Below are 19,858 nucleotides of genomic sequence, written 5' to 3' on the forward strand. Positions count from 1 at the left end.
GTATCCATTTATTCTACATTTTCTAATTTATTGTAGCCTAAGTTTTCAGTACCTAAGTATTCTCTGGATTTCTGTAATGTCTGTAGTGATTTCTCCTTTTCATCTCTCATTTTATTAGTTTGTGTCTTCTCTCTTTTTCTTTTGGTTAATTTGGCTAACAGTTTATCAATCTTGTTTATCTTTTCAAAGAACCAACTCTTCATTTCATTGATCTATTATACTATATTTTATTCTCTATTTCATTGATTTTGTTTCTGTTCTTAATTATTTTCTTTCTTTAACTGGTTTGGAATTGATTTGTTCTTCTTTTTCAAGGTCCTTGAGATTCATCTGTAAATTATTTATTTGGGATCTTTCTGATTTTCTTATGTAGGTACTTATAGCTATAAACCTTCCTCTTAGAACTATCTTCATAGTGTCCCAGTGGTTCTTCCATGTTGTATCACTATTCTAATTTGATTCTAAGAATTTTCAAATTTTCCCAATTTCTTTTCTCACCCATTTGTTGTTCAAAAAGTATATTGTTCAATCTCCATGGTGTGTGTGTGTGTATGTGTGCGTGTGTGTCCATTTTGGTGTTGTTTCCTTGTTTCATTTTATTACAATCAGATAAGATACAAGAAATTATATCAATTTTTTGTATTTCCTAAGACTTGCTTTGTGGCCTAAAATATGGTCTATTTTGGAGAAAGTTTCCAAGAGCAACTGAGAAAGATAGAAAAACTGTTTTTGGATGAAATATTCTATAGATATCTGTTAAGTCCATTTGGTTTATGCTTTAATTTTGTTGTTTAAAGAGTCTTTACTGAATTTGTGTGTGGATGACCTATCTGTGAGAGATATGTTGAAATCACTCAGTGTTATGGTCCAGTGGTCTATGTGAGTCTTTAAGTCAAGTGTATCTGTTGTATATAACTACAAACACCAATATTAGAGACACAAATATTTCCTATCACTGTATCTTCCCATTGGATTATTCCTTTTATCAGTATGAAATGACCTTCTTCATCTCTTCTGATTAATTTTGGTTTGAAAACTGCTTTGTTGGATATGAGAGTAGCTACACCTGCTTGTTTGGGGGCTCCATTTGCATGTTATATCAAGTTCCCATCTTCCACTTTCTGCCTGTAGCTGTCTGGGCCTGAAAGGTAAGTCTCTCTCAAACAACATTTAATTGGGTCTTGCTTTTTAATCCATTCTTCTAGTCAACCCTTTTAATGGAAAAGTTGAAACCATTTATATTCAATGTTATTGTAGAAAGATGTTTATTAATTTCTATCATTTTTATTTATTTCTAATATTTAATTTGGTTCTATTTCTCATGTGCTTAGCCACTCTACAAATGAGAGTTATCCATCTGTGAATATTTTTTAACTTCTTCTGTGTGTAGTATTTCATTCTGCATTTGCTGTAGTGCTGGCTTAGTAGTCACAAATTCTTTCAGTTTCTGCCTATCTTCCCGGGTTTTCATTTCTTCTTTGACTTTGAAGGATAGCTTTGTTGGGTATAGCCATCTTGGTTAACAGGTATTTTCTCTCAGGGCTTGGAACACATCATTCCAAGACTTCCTGGATTTTTCAGTTTGTGCTAAGAAATAAGAATTAATTCTGATTGGTTTACCCCTAAATGTAACCTGCCATTTTTCTCCTCAGGATATTAAAATTCTATTCTTGTTCTGTATAGGCATTTTAATTATAGTATGTCATAGAGAGGTTCTTTTTTTATCTTCTCAATGGAAATATAAATACCTCTTGTATCTGTATGTTCACCTCATCCTCAAGGTTTGGATTTTTGCCATTATTTCCCTGAAGAAGTTATTGATGCCCTCAGTCTGTATCTCACAACTCTCTTTGATCTGAACAATTCTTGAATTTAGTCTCTTAATATATTCCCAGAGTTATTTATATATTCAGGTTTCTTTTCTTTGATACTATCTGATTGTTCAAAACTGGCTACTTTGTCTTCTAGCTCTGAGATTTCATCTTCAGCCAAGTCTCTTCTCTAAGAGAAACTTTCAACTGAATGTAACTTTCATTTCCAAGATTTATTTTTGATTCCTTTTCATTAACTCTATCTCCTTGTTGAATTTCAAATTCATATCCTGTACTGACTTACTTAATTCATTTAGTTATTTTTTTGTGATCTCTTGGAATTCATTGATCACTTTTATAATTATATTATTTATCTGATATTTCATCAAACTTTGGAATTTGACATAGATGACTTATGAAATTTAGGAGGTATGATGTTATCTCATTTTTTCATCTTTCATGTATACCTGTGTTGAGTTTTATGAATCTGTTGGGATGGATTGATCTTCCACTCATATGTCTGGGTGTTTTTAGGGAACATTCTTCTCTTAAAAATGTGTTCTGAGATATCAGGTTGCTGTGAATTTTTGAAAATATTTCCAAATGTATTTTATAGCAAACTTTCCCTGCTAGTTCTTTGGTTATGATTAGTGTATTTTAGTGTATTTTGATACAGTGTATATCAGTGTATATCAGAGTTGGAGGATTCCTCTTTTGCTATAGGTTTCAAAAGAGTTGGGGCAATTGTGTTGTGTACAGTGGTACATGGGGTACACTTTCTGTGATTTTTGTTCTTCATTTAACAACTCTGTATATTCGAAAGGGATATGGACATGATCTACATTGAGACCCCTCATAGCTCTAATGTCCACAGAACTTGTGTTAATTCTCTATTTATGCTATAGGGTTGGATATCAGTGGACCTGAAGGGTTCACCTGTTCTTACTTGCATCTTGGTTGTTAGTTTGGGAGTTTTTGTTTCTTCTATTCTTTGTATTAAAGTGTCCCTGATGTTTGGGCATGGTTAGTTTATGTGTAGAGCAAGGTGCACTGTGTATTGGCTGGGTTTAGCTCAGTAGCACAGTTTCTACTATGTAAACTTGTAGTGTGCCAGTAGATTCCCAGCACTTCACCGAAAAGGTGGAAACAAACAATATCCATAAAGAAGAAAACAACATACAACATTAAAATAAATACCCTGTCTCTATTTTGACTTTTACAACACTAAGTACCACAAAAACAGGAAGAGTGGGGTTATCAATTGCCAATAGCAGAAACAACAAATAGCCAAAAACCTAGATGTAGTATTAGAATAAATAGCAGGTGTCAACTATACCATCCACAGTACTAAAAAAAAATAAATAAATAAAAAATAAATAAGTAAATAAACAGTTCATTAAGAGATAAGAAAAGGTGAGATAGATAAATAGAGTTATAGAAAGATATCCACAAACCAATTAGCACAGGAAGAACACCAAAAAAAAAAAAGAAAAGAAAAGAAAAAATTATTAATGAAAAATGAAGGAATTGTCTTCACTGAGGTTGTCAAAACTCTCAATCAGGATGGATGATCACTGCTTATGCCCAAATGTCTCTTTCCACTTTTTTTTTTTTTTTTTTTCTTGAGCTATTAGAGAAAGTAAGGATCTGGGATTGCTAAACCCTCTTTTTGCATTGTTCTCCAAGCTGTAAGTTGAAGTGGCCTAAAACTGAAGTTGATTAAAATAGGGTTCAGATTCCTTTTACCTGTAGAAGATAGAATGAAACAGGAAGTGCCGTCAATTGGGAATTTTGTCCAGATAGACCACTTTGATGCACACCCAGGCTGGGGTTGCTGCAGAGTCTAAGTGGGTAGTTCCAGCAGTTGTGGGTTGGCCCTAATCAGGCCTTAGAGACTTTGTTGAATGAAATCTTCTCTGGATTGATTAGATCAACACACCCCCAGAGCCAAGCAGATACCAATCTTTGTTGGAAGTCTGTATCTCAGGAGCCTCCTGAGAATTCTACTCAGAAGAGTGAGGGAGCCAACTCTCTACAGGTCTCTCAACTCTGCTGTCCATGAATATGGTCTTCCCTGGCTCTGTCCCTAAGAGTAATCACACCCACCCACTCGACTTTTCAACCCTCTTCAACTGGTTGTGTGAGCCAGCAGACTCAAAGAAAAGCAGAGGTATTCCCATCCATAGCTCTGATTCGAATCCCTCAGATATAATCTCTGCCTGTTTCAATCATGTTCTGCTACCTACACCCTAAGCCACATTGTAGGTGCTTGCTGGGACACCTACAATGCAGCATTGTTGCTATGATCCCCTGGTCTCCCACAGCAGAAGCCCTTCAAGATTGTCCCCACCTTGGCTCTCCACTTGCCAGTTGAGAACACAGGGCATCTTCAAACACCAGTTCACTGTGCAGCCCATGGGTCAGCTAAATTTAGGCTGATTTTCTGTTATACAGGTTTTTCTGTGCCAAATTTGTTCATTGTTTCTGTTTGTGATAGCCCTCCCCTCTGTGGTAAACCAGCTGCTGCTATTACTGTTGTAACTAACTTGGTTCCAATGTGCTCTTTCTTGTCTTTTGTTCAATGCACCTGAATTTCTGAATCTAAGAGACTCTGACTGTCCAACATTGCACTTCAGTGAATTCCCCATTTCACCCACCTTACTGAGAATCAGTTCTCCCTCTGCTATAATTCCAAGCAACTGAGCAACTGGAAATGCAACCTTCATCTAATATGACATCTTGAAATCTCCCTTGACTTCCTATCTTAATTATTTTTATCTAAACATGTCCACATCTGCCTCATTCCCCAAAGCCCAGATCAGATACCACCTTTTCCAAGAAACTTCCCATGCTTGCCTGCAACTGGAAATGGTTTTGCTCCCCTTGAAAGTCACAGACAGTAGTTCATCTTGTACTTTTCTTGTGAATTTTTTCATTTTCAATGTTTTATTATAGTTATTAATCAACACTTCTTCCATCCCCTACAAGTCTGTTTGCGGGCCACTCTTTCTTACCCTCTACCACCTCTCTCTACCACCATCCAAACCACACTTTGCTGGGGTTTATATGACCTCAAATTGCCCTTCTGCGTGAATTCCTTCATATCTGTTCCCTCTCCTAACCTCATTCCACCCCTACATGCTTCTCCAATAATAAAATCACAACTACTTCCCTGCTCCCCCAAACTGTCTCCTAAGGACAAGCGATGTGACTTCCATCTGTGTTCCCAGTTCCTAGTTTAAGCTCTAGAATGAACTCGGAAGATGGAAAATCATGTTGAATAAATGCACCGTCACATCCAATTCCCTTTAACTGTCCCTAACCCAAAAACCTCCAGGCTGATATCCTGCAGTCTCAGCTGGTTCTAGCACTAGCCAGTTCTGTAGCCTTGGACAAATTATCCATCCTCTCTGATATTTCAATTCCTTCCTCTGTAAAATTGGCACAATAATTGTACCTGTTTTAAAGGATTGTTACTATAATTGAATTGCATTACCCATTTTACATGTTTAGTCTATTTTTGAAAAATGGTCCATTGAGTGATTAGTAAAAGTTCTTTTCAATACATGTCTTTGAATAAATGAAAGAATAAATGCTTATTTTTCCTAGGAAAATTTAGACCTTGGGATGCCTCTATTACCTCTTCTCCTTATGGAGATTAACAGCCACATCTAAGAAAATTCATTCTAAAATTATATTCTCTGCTAAAACCATGGTTTTAACATGCCCATAAAACTTGTTAATAGCAGCTGGCCTGTGTCCTCCTGAGGAACCTTTATTCACATGCGAAGTTTCATATTCATTTCATATACATCTATCAGAGTGACCAAAACAAATAAGGGACCCTGTAGCTGTGTTCCAATTCTTTCCTAGATCTTATCAGTGAAGTACCTACAAACCTTTCTCAACATGTAGATCTTATATTCCACTTTACCTTCGAATTTTAAATTGACAAGAAAATGTAAGACTCTGGGACCAAATGTCCCTTCTGCAAAATTTTGGGAACCACTTTGTCAGGGAAAACAGCAACTCTTTAGGACCATAGAGGACTGAGAGCTGGGCTCTCTATTCTTCTGCTGAGTAGACATCTCACCCACCTGGTCAGATGGGCCTCATGGATATTAGCACCAACACCACCATTCCAGCAGAGTTTGCCATCTGTCAAAGAAAATCATCCTATCTACCAACCACTCCAGACTGGTTTTTTTTTTTTTTTTTTTTTTGGGGGGGGGGGGTTGGAAATGTCCTCCCTCAAATTTTCACCAATTTTTTTCACCAATTGAACATGCTTGAATATGCTCCCTAGTCCAGCTCTTTAAATACTGGACATCACTGCCACACTCTCCTATGATCTTTATGCCCCGATTAGATAGTCATAATTTCCTCTCTTCACATAAAAAAAATATATATATCATCTAGACTGAAGAATCCATGAGACAGGATCTAGGCGAGTTTTCTTTTGTTCTATCACATGATGGTATCCCAAACATAGCCAAAGTACCACAAAAATACTTGCCAAGAAAATATATGACTAATTAAATGCTTTTGAATGTCTTATCATTCATCTTCTATTCAACAAGCGAATGTGCAGCACTGATGGTGTTCTCCCCTAGGCAGTAGTGATGCGAACTTGAGTAAGAAGAGTCTGTGCCCCCAAAGAATCCAGGGCTCATGGAGGTTCCCCTGATGAATGCCTTGCATGGCGGTGCAGCATTTGCAGCAATTCAGGGTATGAGGTGAGCAGATGTACCTGAGGGTCTTGAGAGAGGAACAGCCATTTTCCCAAGGGGTAGGCATTGCAAAATGACATGGGCAGAGCTCCATGGTCTGGATGAATATGATCCATTTCCTCTTAAACTGTAGTTCCACCACTGAGCACAACACCGTGGTTATGCCCTTGAATGTGAGAGATGACATCTCACTTAAGAAGTCACGATTCCCCCCAGAATGCAGTTTGCCTTTGAATTCACTATTTGGGCATCCCTGCCACATGGTTAGTTTATAGAGAGAATATAGTCATCTCAAACATGGAGACATATCTACATACGACACCTTGCTAAGCCCCACGCTCGCCAAGCTACACGGTACAATGGATTAATTTTTTCCTCATTCTGAATATAGAAGAGCATTTCCACTGTTCCATTTCCTTCCATCCCATGACCACTGAAGTGTTCTGTCAGGCCCTTCCTTTGCAAAGAATGCAGGCTACTGAGATTCTGTACTGAATGCTCAGAACATTTGAGAAGAAGTAAAGCAGAATTTTGGTGAGGCCAGCATTCCAAAAGCAGCTGTCATTTCTGATCTCCCATGTTACATTCTAATCAAGTTATTAACATTAACACTTCTTCAGTTGCAGAGAAAAAAGCCACCTTGCTGTGATGGCCACATCTCCACACCCTGACCCAGTCCTGATTTCTCATTTTCTGTCAGCTTCATTGTCTATATAAGTTGCCAGAGTGTCCTAGAAGTTACAGCATCTCGCCATCTGTCCTTACTACATCTCCCAGGCTATCTTTGCATCACAAATGTCCTCTGTGTCCTGTGTCAGAAAATGCATACCAATTTTTTTCTCTGAAAAGAGTATAAGATAATGCTGCATGAAAAGTTCCTGAGCACCCAGATAGTCTTGGAGGTAGAAGGGAACTCGCCATGACGTCAAGCTGCATTCCCACCCTACATACGCCACCAGCTTCCAGGGTGAAGGGAACCGAGCCAGCCAACAAGTCTCCTGCTCCACTGCCAGGTGTGCACACCCTTCTGGTTCTGGTTCCACATGGTTTGGACTCCATTAAGGAAACAATGGGAGTGGAGCTTGGAAACAATTAATTACCTCTGTCCTAGTTTGCAGTATTTTATACACAGAAGTCCATTTATGTCTCATAATTTTGAGGTGAATGTGATCATCCCCAATTTATGGACAAAGAATACTAAGACTTACAGAGTTTTAGTAACTTCCTTAAAGTCACACAGAGCCCAGGTCTTCTGGACTTTGAAATCCATATTCTTTCCATATATCACAAACTTGATAACTATGGAACATTCAAATTTGGAGAAGATCTGGAGGTTATCCTCCCCAAACCATTTTTCAGATAAGTAAACGGAGGCCCGGAGAGTGCTAGGGACAATAGCTGCACGCTGGAGCTAACTAGAGGCTGCACCACCACTGGGACCTAGGTCTCCTGCAGCACAACACATGCCCTCCTTTGCATCGTTAGTGCTCATTCTTGTTCAGAGAACTACTCAACAGAAGTGCTGCTCAGTACTGGTGGACCACTACCCCAAAGGCCAATGAGACAAGAGTAAAGATTTGTGAATGACCCAATGTAAGACATCAGCAGTGAAGAGAGAAATGAGGATAAGGTCATGGGCGAAGGGTGTTTGGATTAAACTGCACACAAGAAGAAAAAGTTGCCTGAATGGACAATCCGAGAGGGTTCTTGATGCAGTCCCTGTCTCTGAATCTCTACAAAATATTCACTGAACCAGGAGACAGTGAAGTGATTGCCTGATAAATGGGGGAATGGAGAGCTCGGGAGGAAAAAGTGAAGTAATCCCCAAGACTTCCATCTGATGTGTGATACCATGAACCAACAGTTACTTCCTTGTTTTTAAATGACTAATCTCTTCCATATGGCCACTGGGCAATAAAAAATTCTCTTACATAAAACACCTAAGGGGAAAATACAGAAAAACTATTTTAAAATTGTTTGAGAAACAAAGTAAAAATGACAAAAGCAAGTTCCTTACAAATGGTGGAAATATTTGAACAGGGAAGGACTCCAAGAAGTGCTTTGCTTCTCGACGCTGAGCAAAGCAGGAGACTGGAGGAGATGCTCCATAGAAGAGCTTGATTTTTATTTAAATCGACTTCCAAAATTTAGTGTGCTGATGGAAATGCCACTTACAATTAATTAGCAAATAAAAATTTAGAAAGTAAGGACAGTCCTTGGAGCCAGTCTATTTTTGCAGAGGGCTTTTGCCTTTAATGTGATCATTGATATTCAAGTCATTGGATTAGGTTTGTTCCAGATGAGCCAAGTGGCTTTTCTAATGTTCTTCTCTCCAAAAGTAAACCACAATCAAAACTAGGTCACAGATGCTGTTTGAAAATAATGACTAACATCTGCATAGCCCAGTTATGGTTTCAAGAGTGAATTCACATCCATTATCTCATTGGAAGCACACAAAACTTTGTGAAACAGATACTGTTCCTCTACCAAAGCAAAAAGTCCGAATGACTTAGCCCAAGGCTATACGATGAGCAAGTGACAAAATCAAGACTCCCAACGTGCCCTCCCTCTTCTGTCAATCAGCCAGAACTATAGTTACCCATCAAATACCTGCAAGATCAAAACTCCCTGGGACCCACATAGCCAGGATCTACAAAAGTCTAGCTTAGTTTTGTTTGTTGTTATGGATGTTGAGGGGAGGGTTGGGGAGCATCCCACTCTTTGGAATGTAAAAACGAACAAACAAATATTACTCTAGGCAACATGGGAACACCTCTGGTAGGTGTCCTGCCATCCTGATTGTCAATACTTTTCTACATAATTTTTGTTGTTTCCAATAGGGGCTTTAAAATTAAAATACTCAAAGTTCAAAAAAACAAAAATCAGCTCTGTTTAACATAGTTTTCACTTGGTTATGAATGTAGATCCATTTACATTTTTAAAATGGGAAACAGGCAAGATTTTTCTGGTCATCCAAAAAAGCAGACTAAGGATAAGCGGTGTTCCTCCTGTCAAGCATCACAGCTGCACGAAGATGATCCTCAAGTCTGCTGACCACACTGGCAGGGCCTTCTTCACACTTACACTGCTATTTCCTTTCTTTGGGCACGGTAACTACAGCCAGGAAAATGAGATGTCAACAAGGAATTTTCAGTAATTTCTTCATATGTATTTGTACTTAAGTGTTGGAATCCGGGCATATAAAACCCAGGACTGGAAAGAAGATCCCTCTGTCAGGACAGATTCTTCAGTGTTCATGGGGAGAAGTAGGAGAGGTCAAGAATGCTCCTACGGGGGAGGTTCCTCAGTTCTGCAGTTCATTCTGGTGGAAGGAGGCCAGCTTTAGATAGTTTGGCTCCAGAGAGTGTCTAAAAGCAAGACTTCAAGCAGGAGAGACTGAAATCTACATTAGAGATGAAGATGAAATGAGGAAACTTTGTTGGAATCCAAAGCAGACTTTTACTTCCAAGAGTTTCTGCACTTAAAATCACAGTATAAATTTTTTTAAGAAGGAAAGAAAGATACTCTTACTAAAGTGAAACAGAGTTGATTATGATCTCAGAAGCAAATACTTCATAGGCTATTAAGGCAGAAGGCTTGATAAAATATGATGCTACATTTGAAAAATCAGAGATGGAAAAATATAATTAAAGTTGGGTCTATATAATATCAACTCTGAAATAACAAAGTCAGTGCAAGAAACAAGATTAATCTCCCTCATGCCAATAAATGGTGGAGCTGATGTCTTCCCCCACTGAATTATCTAAGTGATTTTGGTGGCTATATTACTTTGCTAGTGCTGCCATAAGAAAATACCACAAAGTAGGTGGCTTAAACAACAAAAATTGGTTTTTTTTCAGTCTGGGAATGAAGGCCAAGACCAAGGTGCCGGTAGGGTTGATTTCTTCTGAGGCCTCTCTCCTTGGCTGGCAGATGGCTACTTTCTCCCTGTGTCCTCACGTGGCTGCTCTGCAGTCCATGTGTCTGTGTCTTAACCTCCTCTTCTTATACAGACACCAATTAGAGTAGGACCCACTCGTAAGACCTCATTTCACCTTAATCACTTCTATAAAGGCCTTATGTCCAAATACAGTCACATTCTGAGATCCTGGGGGCTTTGGATTCAATACACAAATTTGGAGGGAATACAATCCAACCTTTGGCACTCTGACCTCTGGTCCCACAAAATCCAAGTTTATTTTTTTTTAATACATAATACATTCATCCCATCCCCAAATGCCCTGAAGTCTTAGTCCATTCCAACATCAGCTGCAGAATATCATCTAAGTCAGGTATGCATAAGATTCGATGTGATTTATCCTGATGCAAAACTTCTCTCCAGATGTTAAAACATGAAGCAAGTTACCTGCTTCTGAAACGCAAGGTATGACAGACCGAAGACAGACAATTCCGTTTAAGAAGCAACTCAAAAAGGAAAACAGGTTGGCAGATTCCAAGCAAGTCTAAAACCCAGCAAGGCTAATTCCAGTAGATTTGAGAGAACAATCTTTTATTTGGAGAGTAATCTTTTTGGCTCTGTTCTCTGCCCCTTAGGCCACCAGGAGGCAGTCCTGTCCCTGGAGCCCTGACTGAAAAGCGCCGCGCCATATGTCCTTTGGGCCCTTCCATTTCTTCTGCCCTGTGAGGACACAGTGCTGTCCCTTTTGTCTTTCTGCCACTGCCATGTAAGGACACAGCAAAAAGCACCATCTTGGAAACAGTAACCAGGTTCTCCAGACACCAAACCTGCCCACACCTTGACTCTGGACCTCCCAGCCTCCAGAAAGTGAGGAATCGATTTCTATTACCCTGTCCATGATATTTTGTTAGAACATGAATAGACGAAGGATGACCCAAAGAAGAGTTGTAGCTAGAGCCACAAGGTGATTTGATGGTAGAATTCTCTCTTCTTCCTGGAAGGTCAGTCTTTTCCTATTAAAGACTTCCCATGATTGATGAGGCTTTCATCTAAAAAATAAATAAAAGATACCTTCACAGAAGCATCTGCAATAATGTTTGACCAGATAACTAGGTACAGCGGCCTAGTCATGTTGACACACAAAATTAACCAACACATTGATATTTGGTCATATATTTCCTAATCCTGTCACTGAGTTCGTTCTAAAGGCCAGAGATGAAGTTGAACATGTAAAACAGTATAAGCATAGCATCTAGGTAAGAGCCCTGAATATGGAGTCAGCAAAGAAATATTACCTTCTAATTCACTAACTGTGACATAGCTGATGTTGGATTTCAAAATCAATTAAATGGGATTAAAAGTAGTAAACATCTCATGGAAGTCAAATGTGATGATTAAATATGAAAGACTTTGAAATGGTGGTTACTAATGGCAATACTACGGATCAGGAAATCCTCATTATCTCTTTCCTTTAATGGACAAGTGCAATGTCCAGAATGCACAGAAAACTTGATTGTCTTGGCTGAGACCCAATTGGGTCACTGGTATATCTTGCTTGCTCTCCACCATGGTCTGAGGCTGAAACCTCATGGAAAGTGGAGTCTGACCACAGTAAGGACATTCTTCAAACCACTGTACAAGCAGAGGGAGTGTTAAGGTCATCCTCCTGGTGACCTTGCATCTAACTTCACTGACAGGCAGTAAGTAGGTCTGAAAAAGTTGCTCTCCAGCTCTGAGATTCCATCAAATGTAATCAAAATCACCTGTATGAAAACAAAGTCGGTTATTAGTAAAAAAAAAAAAAAAAAAAAAACAAAGCGGGATTAAAAAGCTTTTCCCTGATCACCGTTTGGGATAAGCAGGGAGTACATTTAATAATTTATGTTTGTTTTCTGAGATCAGCAAGATACAGATCTGGGCAGGGTCCTTTACACAGCTTGAACTGTCCTAGAAAGAAGAGACTGGAGCTAACCAGCCAGCTGCTTCGAGCTGGGCTTTTTTCCCATACGTTCTCTCATTTAGTCAGCCCCCAAATCTTGCAGCATAGACATTATCTCTACAAGCAAAACAGCTGGGGTAGGGGAAATAAAGTTAATAGCAGAGAGTTAATAATAGTACTACAGAGATCAGGTCAGAGCCCATATGTTGAAAGTTAACTGCAAAACATACATTAGTTTGAAAGCCGACCTATTAATAATTGGAGAGATTAATGCAGTTTAAGTTAAGCAGAGAGAGCTTGGTCACTCATGGAAGCGAAGGAGAGGCAATACAGAGAAGTACTGTTCAGCAGTGACCAGAGGCAAAGGACTTGACCATCCAGTCTCCATGGCAAACATAGCTCTGTTGTGCAAATGGATGGAAAGGCCACTAGGACGGCTGGGACACTTAAACTACATGACCACCCAGTCATCCTCTGAGTGTGTTTGTTCCAAGGAACCTTCAGATCATACCTTGCTCTCCCATGTAACTTGCCCACAAGAAGGCAATGCAGGTATTTTGGCCAGGGTGAGAGCTGTGTCCTTTTCTGATTTAACAGTGTGGTGTTTCCATGAAGTGTGAGCTGACCCATGAGATGGACTACACTCTGGGTAAACTAATTCTGTAATTAGCTGAAGGCCAGACCTTGGACCATGGAAGATTCTCCTTTATTCCTACCACCCTGTGAAACATCTTGATGAACCTCTGCTGGTGGATTCTGCTTAGACCTTCCAACACATTCTGTTTAAAATTTCAGTTCCATCCAATTTATGATAAGCATTTCTCTCAACATGTCTTTGTCTAGAAACTCCCACCCATTGCTGCAAACCTGAAAAAGTAGCCCCACAGCTGTCTCTCCTTTCCCAGGCCAGAATGAACTATTTTCTGTTTTGTGATCAGGCACCACTATGTACAGTCCTCTGCTCACTTATCACATGGCAGTTTACCAGTTTGTCTCTGAGGCTACACTCTGGACTGTTGAGGGAAGTGAATAAGTGACCTTATTCTCTATCTGTAAGGTCTTGGAAACAGCAGGTGTCCAACAAACATTGGTGAATTAATAAACAAGATGATATAAAACCTAATGGCTTATTCTAATTTATTATAATCAATCATTTTAATCAATTTTTAAAAGTAAGCCTAGTTTTCTATAGCAAGTGTTCATTGTGTGGACTCTCCCAAAATATAAAATTGGAACAGGAATAGGGGGGAAATCAGATTTTTATAATGATTTAAAAGCACAAGATTTGAAATTGGGGATAGGTGGACCTTGCAGTCCCAAATTTACCTCTCTTACCTTTTCTGAACCTGCATTTCCTTTATTGTAAAATAGGGAGGAGGTTTCCAGAAATTAGGTAGGATAATGCAAATAAAATAGAAACCAAATTCCATGAACATAGGAACTCAATAATGGGAGCTCAATAAATGTTAATCTTCCCTCCTGGCCCTTGTGAAGGCATTTTCCTGCAAACATAACAGGGAAGCCAGGCACCATGGCACATGCCTATAATCCCACTGACTTGGGAGGCTGAGGCAGGAGGATCACGGGTTCAAGGACAGCTTCAGCAACTTAGCAAGATCCTCTCTCAAAATTAAAAATAAAAAGTACTTGGAGTGTAACTCAGTGATAAACATCCCTGAGTTTAATCCTCAATACCACCAAAGAAAAAAATAAGGAACCTCAAAGATCAGAGTTCTCAAGGCTTGCTCAGTTGGTAGAACTCTTATCTAGCATACCCAACATCCTGGGTTCAATCCCTAGCACCACAAGGAAAAAAAAAAAAATCAGGGTTCTCCATTTCTTAAGGAATGCTTATTCATTCAACCAAATTCCAAGTAGCTAAACCTCTCCCTTATTTGAGGATCACCAAGAAACATAGAAAAAATTAGGGGGACAATCAGCTACTAGCAGTAGTAGCAATTTAGCACAGGTGTGTGTGTCAGAAGTAGCCTGGGGCCCAGCACTAAAGAGGCTGTCCCAAAGGTTGGACTTGGTAACTGCGCAGATGCCAAGTGAAGGGCCAGGTGGCTTCTAGGTTGGGCCAAAATCCGCTGACTCCTGGAAGAGGACCTCACACAGTAGCCAGACTGAAGGTATGTTATGTGGGGACCATGGCGACCGGGAACACCATGGGGTCAAAGGATCACTCCACTCTCAGGGTCACAAAAGCATTCCTGTCTCCTTGGTCATGGACACAGTAATAAAATGGGTTATTGCTGCTCTGAACAAATTTGGAAATGGAAAGGGACACCTAGTGAAAAGCAAGGAAATATTCCAAGGCCATTTCCTCCCGAGTATATTCTTCAGCATCCAAGTTGGCCAGGTTGAACAAATAGCAATCCTTGAAGCATGCTGCCGTGATACGGATGAACTCCTCCTTGGCCTCTTGAAAGCTTCAAGATGGATCTTTTATAGCAACAAACAAAATGAAGATTAATGGGTGGAGGGAGAATCAGGGCCAAATCTCACCCCAGCAGGAACCACAGAGCACCAGGAGTTGGGCTCGGAGGGCTGCCGAGAGGCCGTCAGAGCCGCTGTGGAAAGAATCCACCTCCCCTGGGCTGGGACTGCTCCCCTCTCACCTCCTGGAGGAAGAGACGCACTTCCTACAATAGAGTCAAAGTCTCCTTCAGTCCAAGGTCACGGACATCTCTATCCAACTTTGCTTCTGTTTATACACAAGGAAACGAGGACGCTGGCGTGGTTTAACTAAAGATGAAGTGGATGTGGTCCAAGCACAGCTTTGGGCCAACAAAGTGCTTTTGAAATCTGGTGTCAGAGTTTCCAAGTTTCCACAGTGATTTAGTCCTTGTTCTCAATGAGAAGAGGCTGGGCGTGGGAGGGTGCAGAATCAGAGACGGAGGGACCAGGACAGACAGGAGGGCAAGCCTTGGAGTCAGGCAGCACTGGCTTGGCGTCCTGCTTACACCACTAACAATGTGACCTTAGGCAAGAAGCGGAATCTCGCCGAGCCCCGTCTCCTGTTCTGCAAAAGCGAGGCTGACATTCTCTCTTTCGCAGGGCTTTTGTGCAGATTCGATGAGAAGAACATACGCAAAGGTGCGTGCACCTCCCTGGCTCGTAGTAGATGCTCACCAAATGTTAATTTCCTTCCTTTTCACATCACCTTTTTAGAGTTTCTGAATGTATTTGTGCTGGGAAGGGCGGCTTCAATTACACTTCACAGAGTACGAAACATATGGGAAGAAGATATTGATCCCAAGCTGCCAACATTAGTTTTGTGGAAGGAAAATTCAGAAGGACTCCAGATCCGCACTGCACTCTTAGCCGCAGGTGCGCCTGTGATGTCTCTGACGCTCCTGAGTGGAACGTATTCGTTACGACATAAATAGAACCGGGGAGCTACCTCACTCGGGCGGGTGCTGAGTGGCACCATCCCCATGGAATCACTCCACTGGGATGTATCAACACCTTTGCAAATGTCAGACGGAGGAGAGGAAGTTTTCTCTCTGGGATTGGAACACCTGGTGTGAGAAAATCTAACAGAAAGGTGACAGCAAGAAAGAGGAGAATGATTCTTACTCCTTCTGTGTAATATATTCCGGCACCACGGAGAGAAACAATAGGCTCCTTTCTAATTTCTCATCTCATATTAAATGACCTTTTCACAAAAATCCATGGAGCTCATTTGCATTGGCAGAGTACGTTTCCTAGACATGCACAGGTGAAGGGTCTCACGCTTCACCGGCTTCCAGGTGGGTAGTGGAGGCAGTGGTGGGGGCTCAGGAGGAGAAAATTGGCAAGTTCACCGTGCGCCTGGCACGGCATTTGGCACTTGGAGAAGTTAAATCACTTGAGCTTCATGGCACCTTTGTGAAACAAGGAAGGCCATCTCATCTTAGAGACAAGGAAATTGAGTCCAATAAAATAAATTAGCAAATGGTGTGGTTTAGATCTGAGTGCAAATCTGTCCACCTCCAAGCCTAGCTGAGGCCACTGGGCCAGGCCCCCTGCTCCTCGACATCTCTCCTGGGCTCCAGTTAGTCCCTCCCCTGCTCCATGCTTGAGAGTCTCCAGTCCAGGGAGGAAAAGCCTATTGCCTCAAGTCAAACCTGCACTCACCCCTAAGGTTGGAGTAGAATCCGCCGTCTCTAAATGTCCATGTGATGCATTTTCCCCATGTCTCCCTTGTGGAAAAGGTCACTGGCCATGGGCACAGAAAACCTGCTCCTCCCCAGAGACCCCCAGCACAGCAAGTAGAAGTACACGCACCCAGACACTTCAGACAGGCCTGCAGCCCCTGCCTCTGGACACTCCTATTACCTCTACCTTCAAAAGATTCCTCAGCTCCAGGTGCATCGGCCCCTGTCACAGCAGCCACGCTGTGTGGCTACTCCACATTCACACGAGCCGCATCTGGCAGCTGAGGCCTCTTAACCAGTCTCTCTGTCCCTAACCTTCCCTCCCAATGTCCTGTTCCCTGCACAGCAGTATGAAGAGCGTTTACCTTCACTCTCGTTGATTCATCCAACAAGTATCTTTGAGCACCTATTATAAGCCTGGCACTGTCTTAAGTGGGAATTTCATAGAGATAAAAGTAAGCTAGAATCCGTGACCGCAGGAAGTTGACATTTGACAAGAGGAATGGCAGTTGAGAAGGTGGAGAGGTAAAACACAAACAAGTTGCATAGAGACATGTTTTCAGGAAAAAAGCAAAGCAGGAGAGAAACAGATTTCAGATAGAGTGGACAAGAGAAGCTTCTCCAAAAAGCCACGTGCTGTGGAGATCCGCTGGAAGTGAGGCTGTGTGTGCTCAAGGATGCGCCACAGAGCAGGCCCCTGACAGGAGCAGTCTGAGCAACCGTCCAGGGCCGTCGGGAGCTTGGATGCAGAGACTGAGGGAGAGCGATACAGCTTCCCTGGAGGGGCCCCGGGGGGCGTGGCTGCCCCTGCAGGACCACCCACCATGCTGAACGTGGCACCAGGCATTTTAAACGTATGTATTCCTAGTTCTCAGAAATCCAACCCTTCACAATACCCTCATTTTCAAATGAAAGAACCTGAGATTTGGAGAAGTATGGCGATTTGCCCAAAGTCACAGACAGCCACCTGCTTACCCCCATGGCCCTCCTGCTGCGCCTCTGTGGACGCGTGTCTGTGCTGTGCTCCTAAGCCGGGGCACAGCTGAAGGAAGAACGTGCCTGGCCTCGCCGTCACTCCGGGGGCTGAGCAGGGCCTCCGTCTGAGTGAAAAAGTGCTGCTCAGGGCGAAGCTCATCACACTCGGCAGCCCAGGACGCTTCGGTGCTGAGTCAGGCTGATGCCTGGGCCGTAACCACCGGACCTCAGCTTACCGTGCACAAAAATGAGATTGCACTTCGCTGGCTGGCTTCTGGGTGAGGGGCCCCCAGAACCCTCGCCCTCCCCTCGGCCACATACAGCAGGTGAGGCCAAAGCAGCACCCAGTCACAACACCTATCCGGGGCGCGTCCCAGGGCACGTGATGGTCTTCATGGAGGGAGTGTGACCACTCTGCCTGTGCTTCCAGGCGTTGCTCTAAGGACAGAGGACAGGAGCCTGGCCGGGTGTCCAGGCGAGTCCTCGAAGGGACCCTGGGTATCCTGGCATATGCTCAGTTCCCTCCTCGTGCCTGCTGAGTGTGTCCACACCCTGACTCCCAGGAGAAGACCAGACACGGCCCAGAGTGGTTACCTTCTGCTGCAAAGATTGAGGAAGTCAGGATCTTGCAAGGAGGGGAGCTGCTCCTGCATCTCCATGGCGGGGCCCTGAACGCAGTCACATGTCCTGCACAAGAGCGGGCGGGGAGAGGTCTGAGAGCAGAGGCGGCAGGGCAGTGGCAGGGGCAGAGGATGGAGCCAGGAACATAACCCGGGGACGCCGGGAGCACCCCCAGCTGCCCACCCGGGCTGGGATTCTCCCCGGGGCCTCAGAGGAGCACAGCCCTGTCTGTACCTTCATCGAAATCATCGCTCAGTTTTAGACTCTGGCCTCCGGGACTGGTAGAGAATACATTTCTGTTGTTTAATCCACATGTGTGGACATTTGTGACAGTTTCCTAAGGAAACTAATAACCCTAACTGTGAGCTTCTTGCTGTCCTCCTGCCCCTGTCTTCTCCCCTGGCTGATGGCCTGGGACCCACCTGACAGGCCTTCTGCTTCCCTGTCAGCTCACTCTGTCCTTCCTGCCCCTCTCAGTCCTTCCAGCCACCAAACCTCCCTTCCCGTAAGCCACTCCCAGGGCACCCTGCCCCCCTGCCTGACACAACAGGGCCTGGAAACTCCTCCGCGGGGTCACAAAGCTCCATCATGATCACCAATATGCTGGAACCGCAGCGGCCTGTGAGCCAGCCTCAGGGCAGCACACAGATGTGTGGTGGCCCGACACCCCACCCCGGTGGCCCGGGCCTGGTTGGTAAGTTTTATGAATGAAGGAAAGTGTGAGAGAATCGCTGGTGGGAAGAACCAGGGGTTGGGAGCCGGAGGCACGCGGGGTGGCGGGGAGCTGTGTCTCCCTTCTCTACAGCAGGAAGAGCTGCCCCTAGGAACTGGGAGGAGGCACCCCTAGCCCAGCTCCCCCGTCCATCCAAGCCAGGCCAGGAGGGCTGCCACACTTTGCTCTGTAAAATAGGCTTTGCACAGTCAAACTTGAATGTCAGGTCAACCAGTAACTATGTGCCATGCAATATTCAGCATCTGTGTGTACCAAGGAGGTATCATCTCTTACCTCGGAATTTTTAATTTCAGATAGAACTTGGGCACCATGTTTTTGTTTGTTTGTTTGTTTGTTTGTTTTCCAAGTAGGATAACCTAAGACCCGTTTGGGTATGCCACTGTTAGCACCACCTGCACACTTTCCGACCACACCGCCGTCTACCTTCACCCAGGGCCACCGTCCAGGCACCTGGAGCAGCACTTGGACAGAAGCCAAGAGGCTGTGGCATTTTGAATATGTGCCAGAACTCTAAGCTCAGCCAGGCGGGCTCATGAACTGAAACTGAGGCGGAGAGAGCTGAGGCCGAGGTCGCAGCCATAGAAACCGAGAGACAGTGGGAGTCGGCCGGAAACACTGCCCTTCTTCCGAGTCTGTCACCTCGCGCTCCCCGAGGCGGGAGCTGAGGGCGGCACAGAGGAGACAGTGGAGTGTTCCTCCTTAATGACCTGGACTCACGCCTTTCCTCCCCCGGCTTGAAGTCAGCTGCGGCTCACTGTCCCTCACTCGTACTCTCTCCCACACGGATCAACATTTCTGCACTGTGCTGTGCTTGGCTGACCGCCTTCCCATCTCCCTCCACCTTGCCCCGTGCCCTCTGCAAGCTTGCCAGTCAGCCACCCTTCCCGCTCTGAGGCAACGGAGACTAGATGGAGTTTCTCTCTTAACTGCCACTGACCCTTTGCCTGTCCCATAAAGGCCAGCTGCATTGGGGTGGCATTTAGAAACC

The 19,858-nt window shown here is 43.2% G+C and overlaps 1 long non-coding RNA gene across 1 annotated transcript; it reads right to left on the bottom strand.

The window, feature by feature from the left end:
* Window positions 1–10,616: 10,616 nt before the first annotated feature.
* LOC306644072 lies at window positions 10,617–15,793 on the bottom strand. Its single transcript, XR_013759162.1, has 3 exons — window positions 15,021–15,793; window positions 12,911–14,844; window positions 10,617–12,223 (listed from the first exon to the last, which is right to left on the bottom strand). It is a non-coding gene; the product is annotated as an uncharacterized lncRNA (long non-coding RNA).
* Window positions 15,794–19,858: the final 4,065 nt, after the last annotated feature.

This window comes from Sciurus vulgaris, assembly GCF_902686455.1.
Source record: "Sciurus vulgaris genome assembly, chromosome: 14".
NCBI lineage: Eukaryota > Metazoa > Chordata > Mammalia > Rodentia > Sciuridae > Sciurus > Sciurus vulgaris.